Below are 18,422 nucleotides of genomic sequence, written 5' to 3' on the forward strand. Positions count from 1 at the left end.
ATTTACTTTTGATGGACAGTTTTTGCCTAAACGAGTATATATGTGCTACACTTCTCTTACTGTAGACTTGTATATATATCCTACTATTCAATGCTACAATTGTTGTCGGTTTGGTCATGTGAAATCTCAATGCAGATCTAAACCAAGATGTTTTAGATGTGGTCAAGGACATAGTGGTGATAACTGCTCTGTTCAAGATGATTTTATATCTTGTTGTTTATGTAAAGGTTCCCATATTGCAACTGATAAAAAATGTTTAGAATATGAAAGACAAAGAGCTATAAAGGAATCAATGGCTAAAAACTGTATTTCCTATTCAGAAGCTTCAAAGATACATCCATCTGTCTCTCGAAATTCATATGTAGATACATTACTCTCATCACCTAACATCACTCCTAATACCTTTCCAACCCAGCATCAACATTCAACACCTAAAGCTATAAACAATACTTCATATAAAAAAACTGTTTTTGTTAAACCAAAGCCTCCACCTACACTTAGCAAAGGATATGACAAATCTGCTCACCAAGAAATTTTAAGGGATTTTAATATTCCCCAACCCTCTAATGGATGTGCATTAATTAACAAAGAAAATGAAAATCCTTTGGAATCCTCAGTAATTGATTTAATTATTTCTCTTATAAAATCTCTTAGTCAATCGAATGAATTTTCACCGTCCAACGCTGCCTTATTAGTTTCTGCAATTACTCAAATTTATAAACCAAATAATGGACAAAGTCAATGGAATTGTCAAAGCATCACTCCTAAAAAAAGTGATCTTATTTATTTATTAAATAAATATAAACCTTATATCTGTGCTCTTCAAGAGACATGGTTGAAACCAGGATCTTTATTTAAGATTTGTGGTTATTCATGTCTCATAGAAGATCGTGTGGATGGGCATGGCGGAGTAGCCATGCTTGTGAAACACCCTCTTTCCTTTTCTCTCTTCTCTATTCCTTCTCACAGTAATGATTTTTCTATTATTGCTGCTTTAGTTGAAAATATCTGTTATGTATCTATTTATATACCTCATCCTTCTTCTGCAATCTTAAATGAAATTAAAGATATTATTTCCATTCTTCCGAAGCCTTTTATGATCCTTGGTGATTTTAACTGTCGCCATGAATCCTGGGGTTACTTATCTTCTAATAGTTATGGTAACACATTAATAGATACATTTGATTCAGTGAATTTGTGTATATTAAATGATGGTCGTCCTACACGACGTTCTCATCCTGACGAGGGCCCAAGTGCTCCAGATTTAACAGTCACTACACCTAATCTTGCTTCTTCTTTGTCCTGGGATCCATTACGATCTACTTTTGGTAGTGATCACTTCCCACTATTATTATCATTTCCAACCTGCAATAATAACAATAAAGTATTACATAATACTTATTCTCCTCGTTTAAAATATTAGCTTAATGATGTTGATTGGGATTTATATAAAGATCTAATAAAAAACAAAATTATTACACTTCCAAAAATTAATCCAGGTACAGAATCTCAGTGTGCAGATTCTTTAGCAAGAATCTTTATTGAGGTTGCCAATGAGATATTTCCAAGTAAAAATAGCTCTTTGGGTTTTATTCCTTCTCCTCCTTGGTGGGATAACGAATGTACTGAAGCAGTAAAGAGAAGAAAATATGCTGAAATTACATACTGTCAATGTTCCACTGATGAGAATTTTGAAATTCTTACAAAGAGTATGTCAGAAACTTCAAAATTTCTAAAGAAAAAGATATTTGATGGCTGGAAAAATTTCTGCTATTCATTATCACCTGATGTCAAACCATCTCTTGTATGGCAAAATATAAGAAGGTTTAGATCTGCATACAAAGATTCTTCTCCAAAATCAATCCCTTTTCATTTAGTTAATAGCTTTTTAGATAAATTGGCTCCACCTTTCGTTCCTGAAGACTTAATAATTGGTTACCCTGTAATAAACATAAATAATGATAACTGTTTTGGTTTAAACAGTAAATTTTCTCTCACTGAACTAAAATGTGTATTGTCTCATGTCAAGGATTCTGCTCCTGGACTGGACGGTATTCCGTATTCCTTTATCTCTCATTTAGATGATGATGCTTTATTTTATTATTTATCTCTTATAAATTCCATAGTGACATCTGGTAACATCCCCTCCACCTGGAAACGTCAAGAAATAATTCCCGTACTGAAACCTAATAGGTGTTCTTCAGACCATTCTGCCTATCGCCCAATCGCACTTTCTTCTGTTTTGATGAAAATTACAGAACATCTTATAAAAAATCGTTTAGAATTGTTTGTTGAGCATAACGGTCTATTATGTGAATCCCAATTCGGTTTCAGACGTGGGAAAAGTACTATTGATAGCTTAAGTATATTCATTTCTGATATTCAATTATCATTTTCAAATAATAAATCAGTTTGTTTTTTGTTTTGTTTTGTTTTATTTATTTATCATATTACATATACCAATATAAAACTAGGTCAAATTAGCATCTAAAAAAAAACCACAAAGGTTAACAACTAATGCTAATAACACTTAATAATACGTCACAACTCAACAACAACTTATGCTATAAATTAAATGAACACAGTGAAAATATTTTAAAAGACTTAAAAACGAATAAATATAACTTATAAATATGACTTAGCAGGTTCAAATTCTCTTAGCTGCTATAATTTATGTAATAGGTAATCCTTTATTCTATAATTAATGTTTTTAGTATTTAAATTTTGCCGCTCACTGAAGGGCAGCTCATTTAGCAAGCGAGGTATTAGGTAATCGGCAGTTCGTTCGCCGTACACGTTGCAGGCCCGGAGAATCGACAACCGGTTCTGAGTTATGGCTCTTGTTTGTATAGGATGTTCTATCTTTTGCAATCTTATTTTTTCATTAAAAAAGTATTGGCTTAATAGCAGTAATAGCTGCGTTCTTAGATATAAATTGTGCCTATGATAATGTCGTAGTAAGTATTTTAAAGAGTAAGCTTTTACATTTTAATATACCTCTGCTTTTAACAAATTTTATCATAAACATGCTTTCTGAAAGATACATAATCCTGAAACTAGATGACAGGAAGTCAATTACTCGACTTGTTTCAAAGGGCCTCCCCCAGGGATCAGTACTTAGCCCAATATTATATAATATTTATACACACCATTTAAAATCATCACTTAATAGTGTAAATGTTCTTCAGTATGCTGATGATCTATTAATTTACTGTCGTGATATTTCTAATGAAAAAGCTAGTTCTTCTATAACACAACCACTGATAAATTTAAAAACTTGGTTAAAAACTAGTTTTTGGGAATTGTCTTAGATTCGAAACTAACTGGTATCCCACATTGTGATTACCTAAATGCTAAATGTGAGCGTACTCTTAATATTTTAAGATGTCTGTCAGGTGTTTGGTGGGGTGCGCACCCTTTTTACATGAAATTGTTATATAATGCTCTTATAAGAAGTATATTAGATTATGGTACATTCTTGCTGGAGCCTGGTAGTGTTAAGGCATTTAAAAAACTAGATCTCCTACAGTCCAAAGCTTTACGAGTAGTTTCTGGTGCTATGCGGTCAAGTCCTATCAATGCTCTTCAAGTAGAATGTGGTGATCCTCCACTACATCTACGTCGTCAATATTTAGCAGACAAATTTATATTCCGATCTTTTCAGTTTCTTAACCACTCTCTTTATAACAAACTTCAGAAACTTTCTCATTATATAGATTCATCTGCATATTGGTCAAATAAAAAACCACCTTGTCTAATCAATAGTTTTAAGAAATTTATCAACATAAAAGCTCCTATTCATCGATCCATTAATTATCCTCTTTTCAGTAATAGCTTTGAAGCATTAATGTTGCTTCCAGAAATTAATTTTAACTCAGATTTAAATAAGCACGATATTAGTACAAATTTTTCGTTTAATCTTCTTAAAAATACTGTTTGGGTTGATTACCATCATATTTACACAGACGCGTCTAAACATTCCTCCTCGGATCCCGTTGGTGTAGGTGTCTATCACGCTCAATTTAAAATATCACAGAAAATTAAACTACCTCCGGAAACATCGGTGTTTACTGGGGAATGTTATGGTATTTTTAAGGCTATTGAATATATTATTCTATTTAAACTTCCAAAAACAATAATTTTCTCTGATTCAAAAAGTGCCTTACAGTCTCTCAATAGGTTCCCATTTAAATCAAAAAATATTTCTTCTGTTGTCATAGAAATAAGAAATCTATTAAATAAATGCCATCACTTTGGTCTTTCTATGTTGTTTGTATGGATCCCCAGCCATAGGGACATTCCTGGTAATATAAAAGCAGACCAACTAGCTAATGAAGCCGTGGTCGATGGCGACATTTTCCCTTATAAAGTTTTTTGCCAGGATCTAGATGCTCTTCCTATAGTTCATCTTCAGGATTGCTGGAATAGACTTTGGACTGAAACTGGTCAATCAAAAGGCAGGAAATATTTAAACTTCAGCCACTTATTTCATTTAAACCATGGTTTTTCCGTGCCAAATGCAATAAGTTAGTATGTTCTTCTATCATAAGAATGCGTTTGGGTCATGTTTGCACTCCTGTTCATCTTAATAGATTAGGCACTGTATCTACTGACATGTGTGAATGTGAATCCGATAAATGTGATCTACATCACATTTTCTTTTCATGTTCTCTATACGACCGCTCCTCATTCCTGAATGATCTAATATCTCTTAATGTTCCTTTTCCTACCTGTATATCCTGTCTAATTATGTATCCATGTAAATTTTATAAAATATTGTCATCTTTCATTCTTCAGAATCATATTAAAGTTTAAATATTTGTAATGTTGTGTAAGTAGCAAGTATATATGTATATTTATGAAATTTTTAATATCCGTTTCAATCCTCTTTCTACTTATCTGATCCTTTCCCATGTTTCGTATCCTTTTTTAACTTAGTTTCCCAATCTTTTAATTTACGTTATTGGCAAAAAGTAAACGCTATTGCCAAAAGAAGAAAAAAAAATAGGTGTATATTTTGAATTATAAGAATTTAAATAACATGGCCAAAGAATACTAGAAAATAGATTATGATCACAAGTAAAATGTAACAAATCCGAGATGCCTGCTACTTGATAGTAGGAATTATTGTCAGTTTGGTTAATATAGTCCTGTATCTTTAATAGGAGTGGATGATTATTAATAGAAGTTAATTTGAGAAAGAATTTTGTTTGTAGATATTTGAATCTAAGAGCTAGTGGGGGAATATTACATTCTACTTGTAATGATATTATAGGAGTAGACCTAAAAGTACCTGTTATGATCCTTAAGCATTTATTTTGTATTTTTTCTAATTTATTCACTAATGTAATTACTCCACCATAACAAATGAAGGCATACTCAAAATGGCTACGGACTAATGACTTATATAGTGTTAGCAAGATGCGTGGGTCTGCACCCCAATATGTACCAGCTAATGATTTCAGAATATTGCAGGCCTTTAATGCTCGATTTTCTAATATTTTGACATATTTGTGCCATCTAAAATTACTTAAAAAGGTAATTCCTAAAAACTTTATTGAATTATCAAGTGAAATTTCCTGAGCACCATAATATATTTTTGCATCTCTTATTCTTATAGAATGCTTTGAAAATATTATTACTTTGCTTTTGTCAATACTGACCTCAAGACTAAGATATTAAAAATAAAGCTCCAATTTTTTGAGTGCTACATTAAGATCTAACACAACATTTGATAAATTAAGTCCTGAACTATAGTTCAGTTCAGTGTATACACTACTAGATCATCGCGCGACTAGTATACTTTAGTTATTTCCATAGTATTATGTCCTATGGTATATTGCTATGGGGCAACGCTGCCGATATTAATACAATATTTGTGCTGCAGAAGAGGGCTATTCACGCTATTTATAACCTAGGTCTGAAAGAATCATTGAGAGCAAAATTTAAAGAAATTAACATCTTGATGTGTTGTTGTTGTTGCTTCTCAATATATTCTTGATAATGTAATGTATGTTCATAGGCACATAAGTGAATTTGCCAGAAACTGTCATATCCATAATAAACCAGGAACAGACATAAACTTATGATGCCTACTACTCGGCTAAGTCGAGTTAGTAAGTCTTTTATGGGGTGATGTATATGCTTTTACAACAAGATCCCAGAAAATGTTGAAAACAAAAGTATAATGTTATTCAAAAGAATTGTTAAAAAACGTTTGTGTGGAAAAGGTTACTATAACATAAATGACTTTCTTAATGATACCACAGACGGGGAATAGAGTGACTGCCCTCAGGCTATTAAATAATAAGTTTAATTGTACAATGTTACTTTGTAAATGTTACTTTAATTGTAAAACATATTTTTGTTGAAAAAAAAAAGCCCGCTGAGTTTGTTGCGCCCATTCTTCTCAGGCCTGAGGCATTCATTTTGGAATGGGTGGTAGTTTTTGACTAAAAATAGAATAAAAATATTTGAATTTGAATTAGCAAATTGGAGGTTAGTAACTCTATTACCCAAGACAATATTTATTTGATTTATGTAGATTATAAAGAGCAATGGACTCAAAATTCCGCCCTGCGATAAGCCTCTATATGAATATTGAGGACCTATTAATTGGTTATTGACTCTAACATAAAGTTTACGACCATGCAAGAAATTGAATATCCAACTAACTATTTTTTCAGGGACATTTAAGGATAGAAGAATGGATGGTAATTGTTCTAAATCAACATTATTAAATGCTCCTACAACATCCAAAAAAACACCAGCCAATATCTTATTGTCAATCTGGGCACTATGGATGTCAAGACATAAATGCCGTAGACTCTCACAAGCAGAACGACCACATCGAAATCCAAATTGATTATTAGGTAAGAGGTTGTTACTTTCAATATAAAATATTAATCTCTGTTTTATTAATTGTTCAAAAATTTACCAAGACACGAGCTTAGTGTGATAGGACAATATGAATCAGCTGAACTACAATCTTTCCCATGCTTTAAAATTGGAATTAGACAGTCTGTTTTCCATTCTTCTGTAATAGTGGAGTTGTTCCATAGGAGATTTAATATTTTTAGAAACTTATTTAAGTTAGAAGAGCTTAGAAGTTTAAACATTTTATAGGAGAGCCAATCCAAACCGCATGCAGAGTCCTTTCTTGATGATAGACCAGCTTTTAATTCTTCAATAGTAAAAGGGGCAATAATAAGAGTTGGTGCTAGGTATAGATAGGTATAAGTATTCATGGGCTACTTTCCGCAACTCGACGACTGCTGTGCGCCTATTTTGCGTCATAGGGTTGGGTTGCTAATCTTGCCATCCCAACTTCTCAAGGAAGTTACTCAAACCTGTGATGTCACCCATGACCTCGGGGAGAGTCCTCGGTGACCCCAGGTGTTTGGCCCGGTATGTGGCCACACCGCAGCACTCCAGGATGAGGTGTGTGGCCGTTTCTTCTGTCTCCATGCAAGCCCTGCACAGGGGACTGTCAGTGTCACCTGTATTAAACAGATGTTTGTTAAAGGGGCCGTGACCCGTTATTACATGAGTTATCTTACGTAATCTTGATCGTGTGAGTTTCACCAGCTTACGAGAGAGCCTCTGATCTATGCATGGTAGAGCCTCTTTTGCTTGTCTGCATCCACTCATCTCCGTCCAGTATTTATTATGTAGCTCCTTGGTGTGCTGCCTTATGACTCATGTGGGCCAACCAGAGGGGAGAGGGACTATTGGTTCCGGTCCAATGGCTATCATTTCTGAGCCCATCCTTGCTAATTCGTCAGCGGCATCATTACCTCTGGAGCCACTGCGACCCTTGATCCACTGCAGAGTTACGCGATTGTTGTTATCACATACTTCCGTCAGGGAACAGTAACAGTTGTATATAAGCTTTGAGGTGATAATATTGCTTTGTAGGGCTTGTAGTACTGATTTGCTGTCCGTAAGGATCCGGATGGAGTAATCCTTTACCTTACGTGTCAGAGTCGCCGTAGCCGCTTCGATGATGCCCATGCATTCCGCTTGGAAGACAGAATTATGAGCACCAAGTGTTGCAGCTATGTTTATGTTTAGATCTTCAGAAAACACTCCGTAACCCGTTCCAGACCTTGTTTTCGAGCCGTCAGTGAAGATCCAGAGCTCCTTTCCATTACGACACTCTTTCGGTTCTTCATGCAGCTGTATTTTATATTTCTTGTCAAAAATAAATTGCTTTGGAGACCTGTCACTTACTGCCAGCAGCAGTGGTTCCTTTATAATCACCTCATTTAGGACCTCTGAAGAAGCCGATTTATTGGTCTTCCAAAGATTTTGTGTTTTTAACCTTGACGCAGCGGAGGCTGCCTCTTGTTTTATGAATAGGTGTAGCGCTGGAAGATTCAGCATGGCTTCTAAAGCTGCAGTAGGTGTAGTTCGCATACATCCTGTAATGGCCATACAGGCTAGTCTTTGGAAACGTTGTAGTTTGTAACATGTGGTTTTAAGTTTAGTGCGTGGCCACCAGACTACTGCGCCGTAACATAACATGGGACGTATTACCGTTGTGTAAAGCCATAGTATGATATATGGGGCGAGACCCCATGATTTTGCTACCATTCTACGGCATTGCCAGAAAGATAAAGTAGCCGTTTTTATTTTCGCCTCTATATGGGCACTCCAATTCAGCTTACTATCCAGTAATACTCCTAGATACTTTACCTAGTTTGTTAGCTGGTTCATTGGCGTTAACCTATTTATGGTGGAGCAAAATTCTGTCCAGGATTTACGACGTTCAAGTCTTAATATACGTTTTTTCTTTGCTTGAGTTTGCTTAAAATGAATGTAGTTTTGGATATTGCAATTGATTTGAATAACAGATAAGCCTGCTTGCAATCTTCTACCACTTTAGTACATTGCCCATTCCACCAGGGAAGTTGTCACTTTCTTTTAGGTAGATGAGTAATATTGTTACAGTGGTAGTTGGTTTTAGGTACTGAATTTTCTACCGCTCTAAGAATTATGGAACAGAAGTTATTGTAAGACTTCTGTAGATTACAATTATTTATTTCAAATTGTTTTTTTTTTATGGAATAGGAGGACAAATGACCGTAGGTACGGGTCACCTGGTGTTAAGCGATCACCGCCGCCCACATTCTCTTGCAACACCAGAGGAATCACAACAGCGTCGCCGGCCTTTAAGGAAGGTGTACGCGCTTTTTTTGAAGGTACCCATGTCGTATCGTCCCGGAAACACCGCACAAGGAAGCTCATTCCACAGCTTTGTAGTACGAGGGAGAAAGCTCCTTGAAAACCGCACTGTGGAGGACCGCCACACATCCAGATGGTGGGGATAATATACTAACTTGTGGCGTGTCGTGCGAAGGTGGAATTTGGCGGCAGGAATCAGGTTAAACAGCTCTTCGCAACACTCTCCGTGATAAATGCGGTAGAAGACACACAATAAAGCGACGTCTCTACGCAACGCCAAGAGATCCAGCCGTTCACAGAGCACTGAGTCCCCGACAATTCGAGCTGCTCTACGTTGCACGCGGTCAAATGGATCGAGCAGATACTGGGGTGCGCCAGACCAGAGATGACAGCAATACTCCATGTGTGGCCGGACCTGCGCTTTGTAGAGCGTTAGAATGTGGGCCGGCTTGAGGTATTGCCGTGCTCTATTGATCACGCCCAGCTTCTTCGAAGCCAATTTGGCTTTGCCCTCCAGATGGCCACGGAATTCGCTATCGCTCGAGATTTCGAGACCCAGTATTCCGATACTAGGCACGGCTTTAAGAGAAGTGTTCTCGAAGAACGGTGATACGACAAATGGGGTTTTTTTAGTGGTAAACGCGCAAACTTGAGTCTTCTGGGGGTTAAATTGGACAAGGTTCAATTTACCCCATTCCGCGACCTTCTCGCCCCTTCACAAGTTTCTTCCGGCACTGGTCGACGATTTCCCGAGAGAGACCTGCATGGCCCGTGTATACGGCATCACCAGTGCTGTCGTCTGCATAGCAATGTATGTTGGAGGTGTCCAACATATCATTGATATGCAGAAGAAACAGCGTAGGAGATAGCACATAGTATTCACGGGCTTCGGGTTCGAGCAATATCCGTCGACAACGACCTGTATGCTACGCCCAGTGAGGAAGTTGGAGGTCCACTTGCACAAGCTCTCGGGAAGCCCACATGATAGAAGTTTTGAGAGGAGAGCCTTATGCCATACACGATCAAAGACCTTCGCTATATCCAGGCTAACTGCCAGGCCTTCCCCCTTGCTTTCAATAGCCGCCGCCTGTATGTGTTAGGTATACCAGAAGATCACCTGCCGACCGTCCATGGCGAAAGCCGTACTGTCGGTCGTTGATCAACTGGTGACCCTCTAGGTATACTAAAAGCTGGCGGCTTTTGGAGAGCAGGGAGGTGATAGCAATAGGCCTGTAGTTCGCCGGATCCGTACTGTCTCCTTTTTTTGGAACGGATGGAAAAGGGCTGACTTCCATGAGTCAGGGACTACGCCTTTGGAATAAGAGTGCCGGAATAAACGCGTTAGCACCGGCGTCAACTCAGGGGCACACGTTCTAAGCACGATTGGAGAAATGCCATCCGGCCCGCTCGACTTCCTGACGTCCAATGAAAACAGAGCTCGCTTAACAGTTTTCTGTCTGAACTGTAATTCAGGCATAGAGCTCTGACACCGCGGGATGGTCGGCGGTGTTTTTCCGTTGTCGTCAAGAGTCGAGTTGGAGGCGAAAAGAGCGCACAGGAGCTCGGCTTTCTCTTTTGCCGTATGGGCCAGGGTGTCATTCCTCATGTGCAACGGCGGCATAGACGGCTGGTTGAAGTTCCAAGAGCAGCTTTCGACAACGACCAGAACTTGCGTGTTCCGGTCGGGTAACTGGAAAGCTGCTCGCCGATTTTGACGACGTGCTTAGACTTCGCACGGGCGATTTGCCGCTTAAAAAATCTTAAAGTTTTAACAAGTCATTTACTAAGTTCTTATATTGGTCCCAATTTACTATTTTCAGATTACTGTGTGGAGGAATGTTGTATGGAATTGAAGAAGATTCAGTTTCCGACACTACCATGGAAAATTTTGTGTAGTGTGTAGGCAAGTGATAGCTGCCCAAAGAGTCCTGATGAACTTGCCATTCACAGCACAGGAATAATGAAGATGATACTATTGTTAATTCTAGTCCATTTGGTCTCCAAGAATTTGTACCCACTGTAGTTGGTTGATCATTATTTAAGAGCATTAAGTCATTATCGTCCATTACATCCATGATGTCTCTACCTCTAGAATTGGTTCTATTACAACCCCAAATGGTATGGTGAGCATTAAAATCACCTGCAATTATTAATGGTTTTGGAATACTATGCAACAGTCTATTAAATTTAGATTTTTCAAAGTTAGGTACACTGTTGCCAGGACTATAAAAGCTAACAATTGAGATGTCTTTTTGTTTGTATTTAATTTTGATTGCTACATTTTGCAAGGAGATATCAGAAAATGTTTCTAACTTTTGAAAATAAATGCCATTTCTAACAAAAATTGCTACACCATTGTGATCATTACCGCAATCATTTCTTATTATTGTATAACCTCTGATAGAAAACTGTATATTTGGTTTAAGCCAAGTTTCTTATATAAGTGCTATGTGTATGTCCTGCTCATAAAGTAGGTTTGAAGCTCAAGTATGTTACTCAACAGACTTGCTCAAGTCTGTTACTCAACAGACTTTGAGCATTCCACTGTACTATGTTAAGTTTGTGACAGTTGAATGTTAAACCAAGGGGTGGTAAACACCCCTTGGTCTCACGGTGAAAGTAATGGAGTTTTGTCGCAGTGGGTGGAAGTGGGTGGTTGTGGGTGGCAAAAATGTGAATAAATATATATCTGTCCTTTTTCTAACTCATGAGAACTTCTGGAAAGTTATGGAAATTTCTAGAATTATCTAGAAAACTCCAGAATGTCTTCAACGGTTACAATCGATCTAGAACGTTCTACACTGGCCTGCAAGAGTAAGTATCACACTTTTCAAATTAAATTTATTTCTTAACTATAGAAGGTAGAGATTTAAGATAAAAACGATTTGTTGCAAATTTTATAGGCTTTAATTCTTAGAAACTAAAATTATACATTAGTAACATTTTTAACTTTAAAAAGATAAAACAATGAAAAAAGACATTTTTAGTTTAGTGTAAAAAAATTCAAGTAAAATGTATTACATGTTATTTAATTTTTAATAACTGGTATTGCCTCCTCGAGCTCTGATTACAGCTTCGAGCCGGTTTGGCATACTGAACACTAGGTTTCGGAGTCGATGTTGGGGAATATTCTCCCATTCTTCTACCAGGGCCTGCTTTAGTGCCCTGAGGGTAGTAGGTGGTGGTTTGCGATTTCTGACTAGCCTCCCAAGCTCATCCCAGGCGTGTTCAATCGGGTTCAGATCAGGACTTCTTGATGGCCAAGCCATCACGCTGATACCGACCTCCTGAATATACTCTTGTACGATATGAGCCGTGTGTGGCCGGGCATTATCATGCATCAGCATCGATCCATCACCCATATTTGCGAAATACGGCCCTGCATACTCATTGAGAATCTCTTGAGCATATCTTTGCCCACTCAGGGTGCCATTTTCTATGGCTACTAGCTCTGTGCGACCTTCTGAATATATGCCAGCCCATACATGTACACTGCCTCCACCGTATTGGACTCTTTCTGAGATGCAGGCTTGAAGGTATCGCTCACCAGGTCGCCTGTAAACACTTCGCCATCCATCAGAAGTGTAAAGGGAGAATCGAGACTCATCTGCAAACAAAATTCTTGACCATTCTTCTTCATCCCACTGCATGTGTTCACGGGCGTATCGCAGTCTCGCTACTCGATGCTGTCTCTCGAGTTTTGGGCCACTCGCTGGTCTTCGGGGTTTCTGAAGCAAATTTGAAACCCACTTCTTCTCACTGTACTATCACTAATGAAGTACAGTGAGAAGAAGTGGTGTGACCCTCCAGGTCTGAAGTAGCTGTTGCTGGACTTCAACTGCATTTTGGTGGCGATTTCTTAACACAGTGGAAATAATTTAACGATCTTCTTGGGCACTGGTACACCTGGGTCTGCCATTACCTCTCCTCTCTCTCCTCAGATGGTGTCCAGTCTCTTCGTACCTTCGCTTTACCTTCTGGACCGTTCGTACCGTCACACCCACCATTCTTGCAGTGCGACGCATACTGATGCCTAGTTCCAGAAAAGCCATGATTCTAGCACAGTCTTCAACTGTAAGAGGCATGATAAATAAATGCTATGTGCTTTTTAGCATAAATTTTTAAAACAAGACCCATCGATCTTGAAAAAAATTTAAAACAGAAAGAAAAATGTGAATGGTGAAATTGTAATTCGGAAACGTCCACTTTGAAAAAGGAATGGTTTTGTTTTTGAAGTTTTTTTTTCAGCCAATTCATAAAAGAAGGCTACCGACTATAAAGTTTTTATGTACAAAATTAAATTCTCTTTGGAGTCCTTTTTATTTCGAAAGTATATCTTGTGAACTTAAAACGTTATCCCAATTTTAAAAGTGTGATACTTACTTTTGAAGGCCAGTGTAGTTATAATTAATTGGGATGTCTAATCTAATCAATCATATATCTGAACTTAAAAATGTCAAATGATGTCAAATATGTCAAATGTCTTATATTAACGTTCATGACGTTGGTATCGCTTGTAAGCACATCAAGCTGACAATATCTTTTATTTTATTTTACTTATAATATTTTTCATGTTAATTAAATGGATAACTAATTTTTAATGGCTGATCAACTACATTGAAGTCGAGCATAGTAGATGTTCGTTTGCAAATTCAAACCAATGATTATGATTTAGTGATTCTTACGGAGACATGGCTAAATGCTTCAGTTTATGACTCTTAAGTTATTTGATGATCGCTATGTAGTTTATCAAAGAGATCGGTTTGGTAATAGGAATGAAGGTGGAGTTTTAATAACTATTAAGAAAAAAATACATTCACTGCCGATGCCTGAATTCAGGATTTCGGGAGTCTGAGTGTGAAGACTTGTGGGTAAAGATAAAAAGGAGAAATTCAGAAAACCAATTTGTAGTAATTCATATCTTCACCGTTTATTTACCACCTCCACTAAATTTATTATATACTAGTCAAAACAAAATAAGGGCCACCACGTTTTTACAGTATTCTCATGAATCCTTGAGGTTTAAAGTTTGATCAATGATTCAATTGGATAAATTGATTGATTTTTATTGTAGAGAGAATAAAATAATGATGCATTCCATTAAAAAAAGAAATTTTCTCTACTTTTTCTAAAAATTAACATTTTTGCAAAAATAATTAGTAAGGAAACAAAATCTGAAAAAATAAAAACCTAAAATGTCGGTTGTTTTATGACTTTCCTCAATATCTAGTATGCCGTCCTCGATTACTAATGCACTCTTGAAGCCTAGAAGGTACACTCTCCACCAGGTGTACCACTGTTTCTTGAGGAATTTGTTCCCAGCTTGATTTCAGAACGTTCATTATCTGTCTTTCATTGTGCACGGGTTGGTTTGTGCTTCAGACACTGCGTTTCAGTAAGTCCCACATGTGTTCAATGGGATTTAGATCCGGACTGTTTGCAGGCCAGTCCAACACCTGTATACCAGCCTCCTCTAGGGCTTCTCTGGTGGCCCTAGCTGTATGAGCGCAGGCATTATCGTGCATCAGGTGGAATCTTGCGCCGATTCTGTGTGCATATGTGACCACATGGGGTCTTATGACCTCCTCGATGTAACGTTGAGCTGTTATTGTGCCTTCGTTTAGAATTACCAGCTCGGTTCTGCCGGACTTAGAGATTCCTCCCCATACCATAACATTGGGGCCCCCAAATCTATCACTTTCATGGATGCAACCATCCGAAAATCGCTCACCTTCACGCCTCCAGACCCTAATGCGACGGTCATCACTAAAAAATTTCACTTTGCACTCATCCGTAAACAATACTGTCCTCCAATTGTTCATATCCCACGCCAGATGCTGCCTTGCGAATGATAATCGGTTTGCACGATGAGCACTTGTTAATGGTATCCGCACTACACGTCTCCCGGAGAACTACTGGTCCTCGTATAAACGATTTCTAACAGTTTGTACACTAACACGTATACTGGTCGCCTGCCGCAAACGGTTTTGTAAGGAACGGGCTGTTATACAGCGTTCTCCACGCGCAGTCAAGCACACGTAGCGGTCCTCCTGTGGTGTAGTTGCTCGAACTCTGCCAGATCTCCGTCTCCTGGTTAGTCTCCCAGTCTCTTGAAAACGATTCCAAGCATTGTGGATCGCTCGCCGGGAAAAACCCAGCTGCAACGCCACAGAACGCTGCGAATGGCCTCGTCTTGAAGCAATGTTACGGCCCTAGTTACGGTTGGCAAGTCCATATGACTTCGAATTCTCGGCATAACTTTTTTTTAAATGTTAATTCAGCCACTAGTCAAACAAAACTGACAGTGTTTCTGAGAGAATCGTCAATTTGACTGAGTTGAAATCCGTCTTAAAATCGGGTAGAATCAAGTGGTTACAATAAATTATCTAAAACTACCCACTTTAAACAATTATGAGGGTGGAATGCTCAAAAAATGTGTGTAAGCAAATAAGGTAACACCACAATAAATTATCAGCTACTTGAGAATGCATTAAAAATAAATTATCGCTAGCGAGGCCAAAAAATCAAGTGGCCCTTATTTTGTTTTGACTAGTATATATATTAAATATTATAAAATTATATATATATTAAAATTTTAAAACATGTTCCGAAATGCAAGAAATTTTATAATAAATATCCTAAAGGTATTGAAATTAAAATTAAAGAACCGGAAAAAATATAAAAACCCTCTTGACAAGATTGAATTTGAATATTTAAGACGTGATTGCAATGAACTAATTAAAAAAATGTATTCAAATTATGTAATCAGCATTGAAAATGATATTTCAAAAAACCCTAAATATTTTTGGACTTATATTAAAAATACTCGTAAAAGCTATTCCAATTACCCTAATACTTTAATTTATAAAGAGGTACAAGCAAATTGATGCCCAACATTTATATATCTCAAAGAAGTAACATTCAAAAATTAAAAAGTCTTGATATCAAACAAAGTGTTGGCCCTGATAAAATTCCAGCAATATTTCTTAATAATAATAATAAATAATAAATTCTTTATTTCGACCAACAAAGGATCATAATGTGTTAGTAACAAAATACCTTAAAACCTTGTGTTAGTACAAGATATCTTAAAATCTAAGCCTTCCTAATCTAGGACAGGGCCGACTTGTCAGCACATGTATCAAACAGCAGTGGTTCAGGTACTGACAATCGAACCTGTGAGAAAATGCCCTCAAAATACCATTGGGGCTAGCCCGGACCCTACGCAACAGGGACGTACACTGCTTACGCATAGTCGCGTAAAAACAGTCTACGCGTGCCTCAGCAAACATCCCCGACGCGCTGCAGTATCGTGGCAAGCCCAATAACATTCTGAACGCATTATTATACTGAACACGCAGGGCAATTGTACTGCTTCTGCGCATAGTCGACCCACAGACTGCTCGTGTAAAATGAGGTGCAGTAAAGCATTGTGCATACTCACTTTCAACACCACTGCACATCGTGTACAATGCTTCTCTGGAAAAGGGCATATTTCCTGATTTGTGGAAAGAGGCAAGAATAGTTCCAATATATAAAAACGGCAACAAGAAATTGGCAAATAATTACCGTCCTATTTCTATTCTATCGACGTGCTCTAAGGTCTTTGAAAGTCTAGTTCATGAATCGATATTCCACCATGTTCGTGGCTCTTTATTCTCCAACATAGTTTTATAGATAAAAGATCTGCCAATACTAACCTTCTAAGTTATTCGACTGGTCTAATTGATACTATGGACAAAACCCAACAAGTTGATGTTATCTACACGGATTTCTCAAAGGCGTTTGACAAGGTAGATCACCATATTCTTATTAATAAATTAAATAAATTTGGAATCTCAATTCCACTCTTGACATGGTGTCAGTCCTATTTGTACAACAGACCAGCAAAAGTTGTTTTGGATGGATTGTAAGTCTGACCCTTACATTGCAACATCTGGCGTACCTCAAGGCTCAAACCTAGGTCCTTTTGTTTTTCAATTTATTTATTAATGATATTCCTAGTGTTATCCAAAACTGCAAGATATTTCTATTTGCCGATGACTTAAAAATTTGCCGAACGATTGTAAATGAAAATGATTGTCATTTACTATAAGATGACATTAATAACCTAACGAAATGGTGTAAATATAATAAAATGTATCTCAATACTGACAAATGTTTCTCAATTACATTTTCAAGAAAAAAAATATCAACGGGCTTACTAATATAAGATTGACAATATAACATTTACTGATGAAATCAGAGATTTAGGTATTACAATTGACAAAGAGTTACGGTTTGTCAGTCACATAGATAAATTGCAAATTCTGCACTCAGTACACTAGGGTTTGTCTCTCTTATCACACTATTGAATAGCCTTGTACGAAGCAAGCTCGAGTATTGTTGTCAAGTCTGGTCCCCGTGCTATAACATCCACATCAAAAGAATAGAAAGTATTCAAATAAATGTTAATTTAACTTATCATATACCCAGAATACTGAACAGCTACGGCTTGAGTTCTTTAAAATACAGAGTTTGGAAGAGAGGCGTAACTTGTTAGACTTAAAGTTCTTACATAAACTGTTTCACAATTTAATGTACCTCGAAGTGCCCCTCGAAGTCAACGTCCATTTTTTGCACTAATGAAAGTAAATACAAACCTGGGTAAAAATTCTCCAATCGAGCGAATGGTAAGAGTATGTATATAATGAGTACCTTAATAAAATACCAGAATTAGACATTGGTGCAGATGGGTTTATAACATTTATAAATAAATGTACTAAAATTTTTAAGAAGTTAATTCTGTAGTTTTATTGGACTTAATTTTAACATAATATATAACTATTGTAATCCAAGTTGTATAATATGGTGGGGAAGGTAACAGATAATGAAAGATGTGTAACCCTGTAAGTTATCTGTACACTTAGATATATCTTATATCTTTAAACGAGCAATTCTTGTATATATATATATATATAATCTAAATCTCGGAAACGGCTCCAACGATTTTCATAAAATTAAGTATGCAGGGGATTTCGGGGGTGATAAATCGATCTAGCTAGGTTTCAATTTAAAAAAAATGGTTTTATCCATGTTTGAATGAGAAACAGCTACAATAACATTAGAATACAAAGGTAAATTTCGCCACTATATACAAGACTTTTATAGCTCAGATGGGACATTGGGTGATCCGGAAAGCAGAAGACCCCGGTTCGAATCCAGATGTCCTATTAGTTTTTTTTTGTTCAAGTTTT

At 37.1% G+C, this 18,422-nt stretch overlaps 2 long non-coding RNA genes across 2 annotated transcripts; one reads left to right on the forward strand and one right to left on the reverse strand.

The window, feature by feature from the left end:
• Window positions 1-602: 602 nt before the first annotated feature.
• Window positions 603-1,756, reverse strand: LOC126972733 (uncharacterized). Its single transcript, XR_007731195.1, has 2 exons — window positions 1,480-1,756; window positions 603-1,365 (listed from the first exon to the last, which is right to left on the reverse strand). It is a non-coding gene; the product is annotated as an uncharacterized LOC126972733 (long non-coding RNA).
• Window positions 1,757-5,021: 3,265 nt separating this feature from the next.
• On the forward strand, window positions 5,022-17,968 carry LOC126972734 (uncharacterized). The gene is made up of 3 exons (XR_007731196.1): window positions 5,022-5,538; window positions 6,687-6,872; window positions 11,007-17,968. It is a non-coding gene; the product is annotated as an uncharacterized LOC126972734 (long non-coding RNA).
• Window positions 17,969-18,422: the final 454 nt, after the last annotated feature.

The sequence above is a fragment of the Leptidea sinapis genome, chromosome 27 (genome assembly GCF_905404315.1).
Source record: "Leptidea sinapis chromosome 27, ilLepSina1.1, whole genome shotgun sequence".
Lineage (NCBI taxonomy): Eukaryota > Metazoa > Arthropoda > Insecta > Lepidoptera > Pieridae > Leptidea > Leptidea sinapis.